At 39.6% G+C, this 16,341-nt stretch overlaps 2 protein-coding genes across 12 annotated transcripts in view; both read right to left on the bottom strand.

Annotated features, from left to right (window-relative positions):
- LOC134649042 (disintegrin and metalloproteinase domain-containing protein 11) overlaps nucleotides 1-2,540 on the bottom strand; it is a 631,585-nt gene extending 629,045 nt beyond the window's left edge. For all 11 annotated transcript variants that reach the window (XM_063503746.1, XM_063503744.1, XM_063503743.1 and 8 more), the window contains exon 1: nucleotides 2,279-2,540. The gene's annotated coding sequence lies outside the window, so the exon portion shown is untranslated. The remainder of the gene's footprint in view (nucleotides 1-2,278) is intronic.
- LOC134649048 (rab5 GDP/GTP exchange factor) overlaps nucleotides 1-16,341 on the bottom strand; it is a 420,463-nt gene that overhangs the window by 334,589 nt on the left and 69,533 nt on the right. The window lies entirely within an intron of this gene.

Raw genomic sequence — 16,341 nt, 5'->3', positions numbered from 1 at the left:
TTATAGATTTGTTTCAATTTCGAATCTCGAACGGGGCAATTTAGGAAATGAAGTTAAATAAAGTTCTTTGACTTCCGGGTGAACTTTGTTTTTGTTTTATTCGGCTCTAGGTATTGTAGAGATATTTTTATTACCTATGTAATAAGGTCAGGTGAAGTAAAAGAAGCGCAGTTCACGTTCTAAAGTGTCTTTCATACATGCCAATTCGAACATGAACCTCTAGTACAAAAATATGTAAGGTCAATGTGGCTATTCCGTCCACTAGCGTTTTTTCTCGAACAACGAACAAAATTGATAATTTCATCGAGAAAGCAGCGATTGCTTTTAGTTTCAGCAATCAAAAGCAGATGGGTTTTTTCCTGCGATTGAAAATCAAAGAAATATACGCTCGTAGACAGAATAGTCCCTATGACGGAATTAGCCACATTGGCCTTAATTCCCTGTATATAGAACATTTGACGTACAGGCCAATTTGAACATGGCACTACATCAAACCGATATTTGAATCTTATTGGAATCATATCATCAGTTAGCTGTCATTCGCGCGTTCATTTTGCTCTGACTCTCTGTACATGTATTAGTGCGAGCGAGACGCCTCAGACGCCCACGCGAATGACAGCTAACTGATATGATTCCAATATGATTCAAATATCGGTTTGATGCCTGGTGCACGTTCGAATTGGCCCGTACGTCTAGTTGTTCTACTTACAGGGAATTACATATTTTTGTGAAGCTATCAGAGAATGATACTTTTAATGCTTAGTCTGATCCTGATCCCTCATTTTTGATGATTACTGTACTTATACGTGTAGGTACCATACGTTATTATGTCGAACGCAATCTGAAAGCTATGTAATCAAATCATGTAGAGTGCCACATGCGACGTTCCTAGCATGCCGATTTAGTACTTACTGTGCCATTAGTAGTTACGTAGATACTAAAAGCTTTAAAGCATGTTCCAAATCTGTTGGTACGTACATGTACAGCATCAAAACGGATGAAACAACGCGTCAAAAATATCTGCCACCATCGAATACTTGTCCAAATAGCGGTTTGAGTCCAAAAATATTTACCACAATATTTTTTTTCTACATAAAGAGACGTATCTCTTTTTTTGTTAAGATATTACCGCCTTATTCATAAAACTTTACGGGCCTTGTGGGGTGGTTTAGTTAAATTATGTTTAATCCCTTACAAATACATAAGTCAAAATGATAGATAAAGACAAACTAATCATAACTAATTCAGGCCAATCACGCGTTTATGAATAACGCCATTAGAGAATGGTAGGTAATTTTGACGTTGACTGTACCTCGTTGAGAAATCCCCGTGAGCCTAACCTCTTTCATAAAACCTCTGATAAATGTTGTCTCTCTCTAACAAACAAATGACAGGGACAAACGATTAAGTATCAACGACTCGTTGGATTTGACAGACGATTATGAATACGCCGCCCATAAAACAGTATAGGTACAGTGTCTTCCAATGTCTCGAGTCTCGACATACTTTAACCACGTGATCTACCTATTCCTGTCGCATTATGAGTATACCTGAACAGTTTAGTAGCAAAATATTGTATTCATATAATACATATTTCCCTCTCTAGATCTTGACATTATGGAAAATATTTATACATAATTTATTGCATATTGTTCATAGCTATGCCTCTTCGTTTGACTTTTTTCGATGTTTTTATTATTATAAGAGTTAGGAGCAAAAAACAAATTACATTTTAAATGGGGAGTACGTTTGCATGGAGCAGCGAACACGTGACTTCATCCCTTTTCCTCTTAAGACTGCTAAAACCGTCTCTTTCACGCTTGGACAACTGTCAAATCTATCACACTGGTTCATCCCAATCAGCTGACACTCAAACCCCACAAAATAATGCCATACACTTCCACGAAACACACCAGAGGTTAGTCTAAACAAATAAGGTTCTACGAACGGAATTTATTATGTATCTCCGGGAAACCGTTTCATCAAATAGTCATTTCTCATTTAGGTTGTATGTAATGGATTCTTGATTAGCCGTGTGTTGTATATATAATCTATAACTGAAGCTATATTGATCATATATATGAAATACTACGTTGATGCGAAAGTGATGTGTATGAAAGTAACCCTGATTCGAAAGAGGTTATGTATCTTTTTATCACCCTTAAGGAAGTCTTCACTTAAAAAGGTTATGCGAAGTATCTCCTCAACCTGCCGTTTTCAGGCTGACATCTCGTCAGCACCCGAGCGCATGACAATAACACCCATGCTTACCACGTACCTATGAAAGCAGCATTCGCATTACAACCGGTACAGGTTCCCCAAGGCACATGATGAGTTGACCCTGTTACACACACATGTCACTGACCTCTGGTCTCTTCACAGCGCGGAAGCGCGTGCAGGCAGCATGGCCAGGCGATATCGACCGTGCGCCGGCTACCGCCGCCCAGCGACTGACGCGAGAACGGTGCGCGCGCAGGCTCCGGCGCTGCCCCTCCCCGCGCCCCCCCCCTCGCCCCTCTCCCGCCCTACGCGGGGACGCCCGCCTCGCCGCACGGTGCTGAAAATTGTCCAAGTTTGCACCTCAGCGATTACCGTGTATTGGGGTTGGTAAACTTTCTTTTGGGGCTGAACATAACTAATTGGAATAATTGCAACTACAAATTTTTTTTTAATAAAAGTAAGAAAACATTTTTTTAGCAAAATAAAGATGTATACAACATCTTCCTCGCGTTGTCCCGGCATTTTGCCACGGCTCATGGGAGCCTGGGGTCCGCTTGGCAACTAATCCCAGTAATTGGCGTGGGCACTAGTTTTTACGAAAATAAAGATGTATGACTGTGATAAATAAGCATTCCTTTTATTAGTAGCTTAAGACATAAATATGACGCATGGTACTTCGAACCGGATTATTGGTTAAGATACTGTTACTTAGTTGTAGGTACCTAAATAATATCTATCTAAGGACATAGAACCTCTTTTTCATTTCATACGCTCACCGAGCATGCTTCACGAAAACAGTCCATTTAAGCAAGCTCCCCTATCAGCCGGCGAGCCTCCGCTCCTGTGTTTGTTTTCGGCCGCGGCCGCGGCGCTCTCGGCACCGCGTGCCCGCCCGTCGCCATGACAACGCGCCCCAGACGCCGGCGAACTCGCCCGATCATCTCCGAACTCCCCCGAACGCACTCGGCCGGCCGGCGACCGACGTGGACCTGGATTTTGAAAATGGAACCTGGATAACGCTTACCGTTTGTTTTATTGGCGCGCTGCGCCGCTCTGATTGGATGGAATGGTTGTAAGCGCGCTGTGATTGGTTGAAACTTGAGTTGAACAGGTTTAGACTTCGATAAAATGGGATCAAACTCAAGTGGAATTAACATTTTAGAAATAGTTTCTAGGCAGAAAACTCAAGTTAATGTTATGAAAGAAAGCTGAAACTGCCAACATATTTTAATTTAGTGTGGTTACAAAATATTTTTCTTAAATCTAGTAGCTAATAGTCCTACTTCATATTTTATTTTATAGGTTTTCAGAAAAAACTGACCATTTACTTTTTATAACTATTTTTTTTAAATAATCTATGCTGGGCCTTACTTGTCTGATAATAAATGGCTTTAGAATTAGATTTGATAACAAAATCAAAACCTAAACAAAATTGTTAAATCGGAATCGGCCTAATTGCATAATCTGCGTGTTATTGGCTACGCTCGTAGGGGCTGTTCATAAATTACGTCATCTATTTTTGACGATTTTTGACCCCCCCCCCCCTCCCTAAAATCATCCAAAAATCATGCTTCGAATGACCCCGTTTCCTCCTACATCATCCGATGTCCAGACCCCCCCCCCTAATTTGTAATGACGTAATTTATGAATAGCCCCGTAGCCACAATCAATGCGCGCTATCAATGGTTACGCCGTAGCAACCGTAGCCCGTCTACGCGTCTTAGCGCGCGTAGGCACGCCATAAGTGACCGAGGACAATATTTTTTTTATGACTGGTAAGGCTACTAGAGTCTGTTCGGAAAGAGAAGAGACGTGGAATGTATTGGGCCCCATACATTTCACAACTGTTCTCTTTCCGCACAGATTCTAACAGGTTTGAAGTCACACTACACTTGTTTTTTAACCGACGAAAAAAACGGAGGAGGTTCTCAAGTCGACGCGTATATTTTTATTTTATTTTTTATATATGACCACGCATAACTTTTTACAGAGTAGTTCGATTTTGATAATTATTTTTTCACCTCAGCAGCTCGAACAAGGGTACTTTGGTTCTTAAAAACAGTGAGCAAAATGCGATTTTGCTCACTGAGTGAGACAAAATGACATTTAAGTGACCTTTATAGTCAAATGTCATTTCAACATGCGGGGTCTAATAAAAGTTCGAAATACTTGGGTTCTATTATCTCTGTCCCTTTCACACTGTTAGCAAAAAGAAACAGACAAAAAAAAGTTAAAACGACATTCAACAGTATATTCACGGTTTATAATAGACCCCCGAAAAACTTCAGACCGCATCGTTCCAAACCACGTACGAGTATGAATTCTTAATAATTAATAAATAAAAATAAAGTTTAAGATTTGATAAAAACTGATAAAATACTATATTTTAGGTATTTTATTGTACAATTAAAATAACGAACTCAAAAAATACACAGATCATCACGCAAAATTAATTATTTTACTTTTAAGAATTTCTACCATAGTTGACAAATAGTACGTATCCGCAATTCGGACCGTATCTTACAAAGATTTTTTTTACAAAAAAAGTTGTCGATTGAAGTGTACAGTTAATGTTTGTTATTTCTATATTATTTTAATGGAATTTATTATTACGTTTTGTTTTTGTGTTCCATTGCGGTAATTAAACTTAATTGTTTGTATATCTTAAGAAAACATGAGTGTAGGTATTAAGTGATGAACAAGGATTACATTTTTCAAGTTGTCTAATAGGTATGTTCTCACTGCGCTGAGGTGAAAAATGTTGTGTACTACACGAGATCAAAGTTATTTACATCTCGTGTGCTTTTGAGTCCCTTACTACGCTCAAGATTCTAAATTAGATTCACTCGCTACGCTCGTGAATCTATTATAGAATCTTTCGCTTGCACGGGACTCAAAATAAGCACTCGAAGAAATATCAAACTTTGATCACTTGTTGTACAAATAACTATTTTATTGGAAAGGGTATACCCCGAAGTTGGTCCCATATAAATTTGGAAAAAAAAATCCAACCTTAAGGGTAGGAAAATAGGGGATGATTGATTTTTCACTCACCGATTGAAACTAAAAATGGAAAAATAAAAACTTTTTACAAAAACATAAAACCGACTTCAAAAAGGATGAAATAAAATATTATCCTTTTTGAAGTCTACCAACTGATATGTTTGAAGTCGGTGCCAAGCCAAGTAGTATCAATACCAGTCAAAAATAATCAGCTTTATGGCTATAAATCCCATTTTTGACTCGTATTGTTACTACTTGGCTTGGCACCGACTTCAAACATATCAGTTGGTAGACTTCAAAAAGGATAATATTTTATTTCATCCTTTTCGAAGTCGGTTTTATTTTTTTGTAAAGTTTTTTTTTAAGAATTAAACTTGCCCGCGCTCGCGTAGCGACAGTAATTTAAGGGGAGGACCACTAGCCCCCGATAACGAGGTTAGAGCTCACTTCGCGACCAAAAGTGGGCTCGAATTATGTACTAACTTGTGGGGCTGCGGATTGTCCGTTGAAACAGAACATATCATATTTTTAACTAGCGACCCGCCCCCGCTTCACACGCTTCACGCTACATAAACCTTCCTCTTGAATCACTCTATCTATTAAAAAAACCGCATCAAAATCCGTTGCGTAGTTTTAAAGATCTAATCATACAGACAGACAGACAGGGAAGCGACTTTATTTAATACTATGTAGTGATAGTGATAACTAGCGGGTAAGTTTTTTGACAAATATTTCATTTTGATACAAATTTTCATCACTGACTGTAAGTACTTCTCTTTCAATAGCATTTCACCCATAATTCACCAGACAACTAATACTGAAATATAATGTATATATACGTATGTAACTGTAAATAATCTACATACCTTAGTTTCGTTGTCCATAGCTCGCAGTTAATCGACTGCGGGCGTAACAGTAATTTTTAAATTTAAAGTAATATTTATGTGCTTTTTATTTTTATTTCTTTCTGTATCAAAGAGTATAATAAATATAATAATATATATATTATACTACTCTTTGCCGTAATATGACTTTGTCAGCAGCATAGATTATATAAGATAAATATAATAATTTATCTGTGATTGGCATAGGTTTTATTTTGAGGTTTTGTTTTATATACCTAACAAACTTTTTAACCATGACCAACCATACTTTATTGACGGAAAGAGGGAGAGAGCCCGCGAGCTCCATTTTAAATGTTTTATTTCATGTTTAGGTTCTTACAGTTCAAAATTAAGGTACCGCGAAAATCAAACTCGAAATTTTGCGTTAGATCCTCAGGTCCGATAAAAAAAAATGTCTACCTGTTTCGTCTGTCAGCGGGCTTTATCAAAAAAACATCATCATAAGATTCACAAGTAGGTCTCATCTAAAGCTGCGTCTTTGTCCCTTTTTAGGGTTCCGTAGCCAAATGGCAAAAAACGGAACCCTTATAGATTCGTCATGTCTGTCTGTCTGTCTGTCTGTCTGTCTGTCCGTCTGTCCGTCTGTCCGTCCGTATGTCACAGCCACTTTTCTCCGAAACTATAAGAACTATACTGTTGAAACTTAGTAAGTAGATGTATTCTGTGAACCGCATTAAGATTTTCACACAAAAATAGAAAAAAAAACAATAAATTTTTGGGGTTCCCCATACTTAGAACTGAAACTCAAAATTTATTTTTTCATCAAACCCATACGTGTGGGGTATCTATGGATAGGACTTCAAAAATGATATTGAGGTTTCTAATATCATTTTTTTCTAAACTGAATAGTTTGCGCGAGAGACACTTCCAAAGTGGTAAAATGTGTGTCCCCCCCCCTGTAACTTCTAAAATAAGAGAATTATAAAACTAAAAAAAATATATGATGTACATTACCATGTAAACTTCCACCGAAAATTGGTTTGAACGAGATCTAGTAAGTAGTTTTTTTTATACGTCATAAATCGCCTAAATACGGAACCCTTCATGGGCGAGTCCGACTCGCACTTAGCCGCTTTTTTTTTATTAGAAAGTCTATGCAACGCAACCAATTTTTAATCCATATCTTTTTCAACAATAAAACTCGTCGCAATACACTCAGCCCATAAACGCCGCAGCAATTGATACGCGTTTCATAAACCTAGGCTTCTGGGCCACTTAGCGTAGTGGCGTCTGTATTAATTTAATCTAGGCGCCATTGTAAGCCCGTGAAGCACTCCGGCTAAATTAACGGATCAAAACGGGATCAAAATGGAAGACAAAAACAATCGCTGTTCATGTATCAAATTTCATTTTTAGGGTTCCGTACCTCCGTAAGTCCATACCTTATAGGATCACTCGTGCGTCTGTCTGTCCGTCTGTGACAGCCTATTTTCTCGGAAACTCTAGTAGTTTCCGAGAAAATAGACTGAAGTTGCCCAATGAAGTTGTCATCATCTTCCTCGCGTTGTCCCGGCATTTTGCCACGGCTCATGGGGCTTGGCACTAGTTTTTATAGCCGGTTTAAACTCTCGCACGAGCCACGAGACGAGCCGCGAGCCGCGCCACGAGACGAGAGTGTAAGCGGTGGGCTCGCGGCTCGTCTCGTGGCTCGCAAGCTCGTCGAGCTAATATAATTTAAACACTAACGGCAGGGCATAAGGTTTATAACCGAATGACAAGCCGAACGCGAGTGTAAACGGTGGACTCGCGTCTCGTGGGGATGGGGGCCACTTTTGGGGGGTAAATGAGGAAGTTAAAAAATAAAGTTTTTCCAACTATATCGTGATTCGTGCTACTTATCAAATAAAGTTTTTAATTTCTTTTAACTTAATACACTGTATACATATATCTTGTTTGTTCATACTATGAAATGTCATTTTAGTCTACCGAATAAAAAAATAGACTTTAAATAAATGATTATTATATTAAAAAATAAAAATAAATGAAAGAGCACAATTTGAAAATTTCAAATATATAGGTATATTAATAATAATAACCGCCATGTGGGATGTTGATTCGACGATCATTGTCCCGATAGTCGTTTCAGCGAACGGTCTAATAGCGAAGAGTCTCGACCAACATCTTGAGAGACTCTCGCTAGGTGGTTGGATCAAGGGCCAGATGCAGAAGGCGGTGATCTTGGACACGGCGCGGATAGTCCGCCGGTTCCTCTCTCTGCGGCCCTAACCACCGGTAGCTTGGGCCCTGCCCCGCTGCCGGCGGCATCCTAGGTTAGGTATTTTATAATGTGTTTATACGAGTATGTATTTTTTATTGTTTTGTAAGTGTTTTTATATTTTACTTTTATATTCATATTATAAATCACCTAGCCTAAGAGTTCAAAATCTGTCAGCTCCCAGCGGCTCATATTTGAGCCAGAACGCTTATGGGTGACGTCATATCGTGGGATTCGACATGTTAAATAAAGAGTATAATAATAAAATGCTTTATTGCACACTACAAAAGAAATGGTACAAAAGTATGAACAGGTACAAAAATGTAGGTAACAACAGGCGGACTTATCGCTAAATAGCGATCTCTTCCAGACAACCTTCAGGTAGTGAGTGAGTTTTGTAATTTGAAAATAAATAAGGTAGGGTATTTAAGAAAATAGCCAAAAAATTACCATTCTAGGTCTAAAACTGGGTCTGGGTGAAAAAAATACACAAAATAGTTCTTTACCTAAAGATGACAGGAAAACCCGTACGGAACCCTTGGAACGCGAGTCCGACTCGCACTTGGCCGGTTCTTTTTAACTTTATCTCACTTTATCTTCAAACGTGACCGATATTCGCATGCGATTTGCAATACATAGCATTGCGGCATTGGATTGTTTGAATTTTTGCATCTCAGTATTCTTAGTAGGCGGCAATCTATCGAAAACCGCATGCAGTATTGAGCTTAAAACCCCGTTCGCGGCTTCGCGCCGTAACGCGCATAAGATCGTCTCAGTTATAAATGATTAATATCTGGGAGACCGAGCTTTGCTCCGCGCATAAGATCGTCTCAGTTATAAAATTAATATATGGGAGACCGAGCTTTGCTCGGAAAACATATAAAAACTCGAAAATGCGCGTTTTCCCAGAGATAAAACCTAGCTAGATCGATTTTTCGCCCCCAAAAACCCCCATATAGCAAATTTCATTGAAATCGTTAGAGCCGTTCCCGAGATCCCCGAAATATATATACATATAAATAAATAAATGTATAAATAAATAAATATGCAAGAATTGCTCGTTTAAAGGTATTAGATAGATAGATATAGGTAGCTGGTCAAGCAAATCTTGTCAGTAAAAAAAGGCGCGAAATTCAAATTTTCTATGGCACGATATCCGTTCGCGCCCTATTCGCGCCTACATTTTTCAAATTTGCCGCCTTTTTCTACTGACAAGATCTGCTTGACCAGCTATACTATCTTATGAGATTCTCCAAGCTGTGCATGATCTTTCTTAATTTTATCATTAATATATTGATCCAGTGTCATAAATTAATTAATCTCAGTATTCTCTTCGCTTTTTATAGCTGGTCAACCAAATCTTGTCGATATCCCTTCGCGCCTACATTTTTTAAATTTGCCGCCTTTTTCTACTGACAAGTGTTGAGTTTCAAATTTGATATTTTTATTTAAGGTAGTTTTTTCCTATTATTTTAAATGTAGGTACTTGTGAAACGTTCTATACCCTTCCAAGCTACCTATCCTTTGCCAACGCGCACAAAGCCGTATTACCGTCTCGCTTCACGGCAGTTTCTATGAGACGCCATCTTGGCGAATCAGTTCCTGAATCGATGCGGACCTAAACGCATCTTCTAATTGAAATAAATCAAAATGTAATGTGAAATTAGCAAAAACTGTTACAAACGGAGTGAAAGTGGCACAGGTGTACTGACGCTGAAGTTTGGGAAAGGTTTTATAAAGTGCTGGCCAGCTGAAGAATCCTACAACGAGATCACCAGGTATGTGCGCAGGCATTTCTCCTAATCCTTAAATCTGGGCGTCAAACAAGTACTTTCTTATTTTAATTTCCTAACATACAGTCCACTTAAAATCCCTTCTGGTGTCTTGAGGGCTCCCATACATATTTCCCCGTGTATTTTTATTTCCGCATAAATATTGGTTTAAAGGCACTACCATAAATTTTTGGTCCATTCGTACCGGATTTTTAACCATTTGTCATAAATATCCCGCTAGCTATATGGTCATTGTGCTTTGTAACTGAAATATTCTGTCAAATTATCCTATTTTATCTCCCGCATCGGCAGTTATTTCATTTTGTTTCCGCTCCGCGTTGCGAAGTACGATAGATCGTAGGTTATTACCTATTTTATTTTATTTTTATGACAAACATACTTATACACGTGTTCCACTTTTCCTTTGTTCACGTTTCATAATTGTTAGCCATCTTGGAAATAGGCAAATACTTATTTCAAGTCATTCGTGATAGTTCGGATTTGTTCGGCTACGTTCATTCATTCCGCTCGTTTCGCTTCTATACGATTGCACGGCACAGTATAACGCCACACCGCTCGCTCAAATATTTCGGGTAGAAAAATATTCCGTTCGCTATATAACGGCGTTGACCGCAGCTAAGTATTCGTTAGGTATACCTATTTTCAACAGGAACTCATTTATTTAAATCGCATATATTTTATTCCATCCATATAAATACTATAAATACGTTTAGTCGAATTGCTAAACTAAATAGTACACTACACCTTCATACAAATAACTCGTAGGTACATTATTTATTTACGACGGTTTAATTTTAGTTTTATTGCAAAACTTATTCATACCTACTCAATAAAAATGACAAAGAATTCAAAGAATAGAAAAGGCAGCGAAGGCTTTTCTAGCGATGATTACAATACAAACAAAAATCAGCTAGCCCTCTATACAGTTCGGCGCGACGTTATATACAAGCGCGTAGAAAACATCTTGGAACTTGCTTACAAGGCGGAAACCGATCCTACACAATATAGGGCATTTCACACGAGTGCATTAAATTTAGACAAGATGCGTGAAGACTACCAAGCCGTCTTAGAGTCATATAATTTATTGCAATTGCAACTGCACCCTGACTCTGAAATAGATTACGAGTCATGGACGACCTTTGAAGAAATGTTTTGTTATATTAAGCAAGTTCTGATAGATAACGAATCCAAGATTCCCTCTGAACCGGCAAATTCTCCGAAACCAAAATGCCGCCTGCCTAAATTGGAGTTAGTTTCTTTTGACGGAGATGTCAAAAACTGGCCTTTGTTTTACCAACAGTTTAAAAGTATTATTCACGAAAACGCATCGCTGACTGACAGCGAAAAGGTGTACTATTTGGTTGGCAAATTAATTGGCAACGCAGCAAATGTTTGCTCCGGCTTGCCCACGACCGCTGAAAATTATCCAATTATTTGGAACGCATTAATACAAAAATACGATGATCCACGTTCGTTAGCGTCAGCGTATTTTAATCAGCTGCTAACATTTAAACAATTAACCGCAACCAACGCCGCCAGCTTGGATTCATTCATAAATAAATTTAACTCGTCTGTCGAAGCCCTTAAGCAGTTGAATCTGAGTGACTTAACCGACTTCATGTTGTTACATTTAGCGCTGCAAAAGTTGGATTCCGATACAATTAAATTGTTCGAAATTACATACCGCAAAGAGAAGATTCCTTCTTATCAAAATTTAATTGAGTTTATCAAAGAACAAAACAAAGTTTTATCCCGTTCTCCAAATGCGACAATTAGTAAACCGGTTGATAATTCCGCTAAACAACGCTTGTTGCAAAAAACTAAATCGTTTGTAAACACAGATGCGGCCAACGGCACAAGCGCTAGCGATAAATGTTCACTGTGTAAAAATAAACAACATGAGCATTTATATTCATGTCAATCTTTTAATAAAATGACACCGCACGACAGGTTTAATTTTATAAAATCAAACGCTTATTGTAACAACTGCTTAAGTGTGAAACATAAGACGAATGCTTGCACTTCCAAGCGCCATTGTTCTCATTGTTCGTTGAGACATCATTCGATGTTACATTTCAATACGAAAGAGAAATCGCACTGCAACGTTAGTGCAGTGGTATCCGCACCCGCTTCTAATAATTGTTTTCCCGCGACAACAAATAATGTTGTCACTCCCGCACCCGCTACCGCTTATGACTCGACCCCCGCCTGTTCAGGTGTACGGGCCGATAACCCCGCTCAAGCTAATGTAGACTCTGCGATTGCCGCAGTTAAGGTCGAAAATAGCTTGCCGCCTCCTCATGAGGTAAATTCCGCATCCATCCGCACTATGGCATGTAAGGACAATAGTGGTCCATGCCTAACCACCGCTTTACTCGCAACCGCTAAAATTAAGGTTATTGATTCCTTAAACCGCACGCATATCCTTCGCGCGTTAATTGATCCGGGATCAATGTCGGACTATATTACTGTCGCTTGTTGCAAACGTCTTTCGCTTGCTATGAATAAACCGCTACATATTACTGAAGCCTCTGGCTTGGGAGAAATAACTCTCAAGACAAAGGGCAATACCGCGCTCACCTTTTCATCTTTATTAGATGATTCTTATAAATATTCGATCCGCCCGCTGATAGTAGATCGCATAACTTCACAGTTACCCGACTCGCGTGTAAATAAGGAGGTTGTGGATTTTGCTCGTGACTTAACGCTCGCCGATGATGGTTTTTCGGAACCTGGACCTATAGATATACTCTTGGGGGTTAATGTTTATTGCAAAATATTGCTCTCTAAGAAAATCGAGAGTTCGGATCCTACCATACCTACCGCTTTAGAAACGACCTTAGGGTACGTCATAATGGGTGACGCCGCTATAGTTAACCCGCCTACCGCTTCTCGCACTCTTTGCGCGTTTACTAGCGATCCTCTTCATAGGCTCGTTGAGAACTTTTGGGCAGTAGAAGAAATACCTTCGCGTATTTTTTTAAGTCCAGAAGATCAAAAATGTGAGAATATTTACGCTTCAACCACTGTCCGTAATACTGACGGCAGTTATACCGTGGACCTTCCGTTTAAAGACGATCCTCAAACATTGGGCGATTCCTTTAACACCGCAAAAAGGCGTTTTTTACTTTTGGAAAAGAAATTCGCTAAAAATCCTGAACTTAAATATGGATACGACGAAGTTATTCGCGACTATCTTGATAAAGGTATACTCACCCGCGCGTCAACTGATGACGAATCTAACACTCCTGGATTTTATCTACCGCACCACCCTGTATTACGTAGCGATAAAATAAGTACAAAAGTGAGACCGGTCCTGGACGGAAGTTCAAAGACAGATACAGGTTTATCTTTAAATGATATTTTGTATTCTGGATGTAACCTACAGGCGAATATTTTTCACATTTTATTAAATGTGCGAATTTATAAAACAGCATTTTTCGCTGATGTAAAACAAATGTACTTATGCATTTATGTGAACTCTTCGCACCGCAAATATCAACGGATTTTATATCGGTTTTTTGATACCGACCCGCTCGAAGTGTTAACGTTCACGCGTGTGACGTTTGGACTTCGACCTTCAGCTTTTTTGGCAATTCGGACTTTACGTCAGTTAGCTGCCGATGAGCGGCACAAATGGCCGAAGGCAGCCTCTGTGCTCGAAAGAGATGTCTATATGGACGACCTCGCTTCTTCTGCTTCTTCACCCGAGGAAGCCGTTAAGATAGCAGATGAGTTGATCGCCCTTTTCAAGGCAGGTGGATTCGATTTACTTAAGTGGTCGTCGAATTCACGCGAATTGCTCGAACATATACCTGAGTCGCACCGACAATCTAAATCTATTTCCTTCGATGACGGAAGTACTTTTAAGGTTTTAGGTTTGAAATGGTTACCTGCACGAGACAGCTTTGTTTTTGACATTTCGAGTCCTCCGTCCGTTTGTACCAAGCGCGCCATTCTTTCGGCTACCGCACGCCTGTACGATGTCTTAGGACTCGTCGGCCCAGTTATTTTGTATGCCAAATTGATTATTAAGCAGCTTTGGCTTCTTTCTATCGATTGGGACGAAGAGCTCCCCTCGCACATTGTTAAGCAGTGGCAACAATATTTAGCCGAGCTACCGCAAATATCTCAGCTTAATTTTCCTCGTCATTTAGGCATTGAAATGAGGTCTCAAGTTTCGTTGGTTGGTTTTTCCGACGCCAGCGAATCCGCATACGGCTGTGTTATATATTCACACGTCGTGAATAGCGACGAGCCGCCCGTGGTTACGTTGCTTTGCTCAAAGTCTAGAGTCGCTTCCGCTAAACCCAAAGTCACTCTTGCTCGTTTGGAACTTTGCGGAATATTACTTCTTTCTAAACTTCTTAAGGAAGTTTACGGGACTATGTCGAATAGGCATAAAATAAATAATATTTATGCATTTTCAGACTCAGAGGTCGCCTTATGTTGGTCGGTCGCCTCTCCACATAGATTTGACACTTACGTCGCTAATCGCATTTCGCAAATTCAAACAAATATTTCACCTGACAACTTATATCACGTTGCAGGTTCGCAAAACCCTGGTGACTGCGTGTCACGTGGTCTTACTCCTTCGCAATTGCTTCAGCATGAGCTTTGGTTTAAAGGTCCCGCTTGGTTATCACAACCCGTAGAGTGTTGGCCTATGCAAAGGTTCGTTCCAAATCGGTCGCACCTGCCCGAAGAGAAAACTTTGTCCCACGTGACCACGGAGGTCACTAAAATTGATCACCCTCTTTTGACGCTCGCCCTTCGCTGTTCTACTTGGAACAAACTTCTTCGAATTTCTGTTTATGTGCTTCGGTTTCTAAAGAAGTTACCGCGAAATGATGTAATTACCGCTAATGACCTAAATACCGCTGAACTTGAAATTATAAGAGCGGTACAAGATGCACACTTCTCAGCTGACATGAAATCCATTTCAAAAGGACGCAAATGCTCGTTAAAGTTACAGAAACTGTTTCCTTTCCTTTCTGATGGAATTTTACGCGTTGGAGGTCGCTTATCGAACTCATCGCTCAATTACGCATCTAAGCACCCTATAATTTTACCTAAAAAAGGTCATATCGTAGATTTAATAATTGATTTTTATCACCGCAATAACCTGCACGCAGGGCCTCAACATTTAGTTGCAATATTAAAAACTAAATTTTGGATTATATCCGCGCGTCGCGTTGTTCGGCAACGCACACAAAAATGCAACCGCTGTTTTAGGTTAAATCCTAGACCTACTTTTCCTCTTATGTCAGACTTGCCGAAATGTCGCTTAGAGCAATGTAAGGCCTTTATGCATACGGGTATAGACTTTGCTGGACCTCTGTATGTTACTCCTTACAGAAAACGTGGCGTACGCAGCGTTAAGGCTTATATATGCCTTTTTATTTGCCTCGTTACGAAAGCCGTTCACATAGAACTGGCCTCAAATCTAACCTCTGCTTGTTTCATAGACGCTTTCAAGCGCTTTTTATCGCGACGAGGTCCCTGTAGCTTTGTTTACTCGGATAACGGGACAAATTTTGTATCCGCAAAGGCTTATTTTAAAGAGCTTCACGATCTTTTACAATCGGACGATTACTATAAAACTTTCAGCGACGAGCTCGCGAAACATCGCATTACTTGGAAAATGAATCCTCCTACCGCTAGCCATTTCGGAGGTATATGGGAAGCTAACATAAAAAGCACCAAGACCTTACTGTTCAGAGTAATAGGAAAGCAGATCCTAACCTTTCAGGAGATGGAAACAGTCCTTACTCAGGTAGAAGCTTTACTTAACAGCCGTCCTTTGTATGCTTTAAGCTCTGATCCTTCCGAACCGCTCGCGCTTACTCCTTCTCATTTTTTGACCACGTCTCCGTTGGAATTTTTACCCGCGGCTGATTTATCTGATGAACGCCCCGATTTGCTGTCACGGTTTTCATTAATGGACCCACTAGTGCAGTCGTATTGGAAGCGATTCAAAACGGAGTATTTACATAATTTGCAACAACGTGAAAAGTGGAATACTCCTTCAAATCCAATTAAAATTGGTACCGTAGTAATATTAAGCGTTGATAACGCTCCGCCTTTACAATGGCCAATAGGAATTATAACCAACGTCTATCCTAATAGCCAAGACGGAGTCATACGCGTGGCGGAAGTAAAGACGAAGACTGGAACGTATAAACGTCCAGTCATACGGTTATGT

Source organism: Cydia amplana, chromosome 6 (assembly GCF_948474715.1).
Source record: "Cydia amplana chromosome 6, ilCydAmpl1.1, whole genome shotgun sequence".
NCBI classification, from domain to species: domain Eukaryota; kingdom Metazoa; phylum Arthropoda; class Insecta; order Lepidoptera; family Tortricidae; genus Cydia; species Cydia amplana.
The sequence above is the reverse complement of the archived record's forward strand: the minus strand, read 5'-3'. Positions and strand labels throughout refer to the sequence as shown.